Genomic DNA, 418 nt, shown 5'->3' on the forward strand with positions numbered 1-418 from the left:
ATATATATATATATATATATATATATATATATATATATACATACATATATATATTTATATACTGAGGGTGATAAATTGAATATTAATTTCAATTTAAAACCAGTAGTCGAGCATATAAAAAAATCTAATTCAGAAAAAGTGTTTTACATGCGTATAAGAAACATACATATATATATATATATATACATACATACATGCATGCATACATACATACATACAGACAGACAGACAGACATACACACATACACACATAGATACATAAATACATACACGCATACATACATACAAACAGTCTTCAGATTTCTAGTCTTGCAGCAATTTATTCAACCAGCAATAAAAATACAAAATTTATAAAATTTTTATTCATAGTAGAAACTTTTTCATTGAAATCTACGAAGAAAATTAGTGTGGGGGCGGG

The sequence above is a fragment of the Octopus bimaculoides genome, chromosome 24 (genome assembly GCF_001194135.2).
Source record: "Octopus bimaculoides isolate UCB-OBI-ISO-001 chromosome 24, ASM119413v2, whole genome shotgun sequence".
Taxonomy (NCBI): Eukaryota; Metazoa; Mollusca; class Cephalopoda; order Octopoda; family Octopodidae; genus Octopus; species Octopus bimaculoides.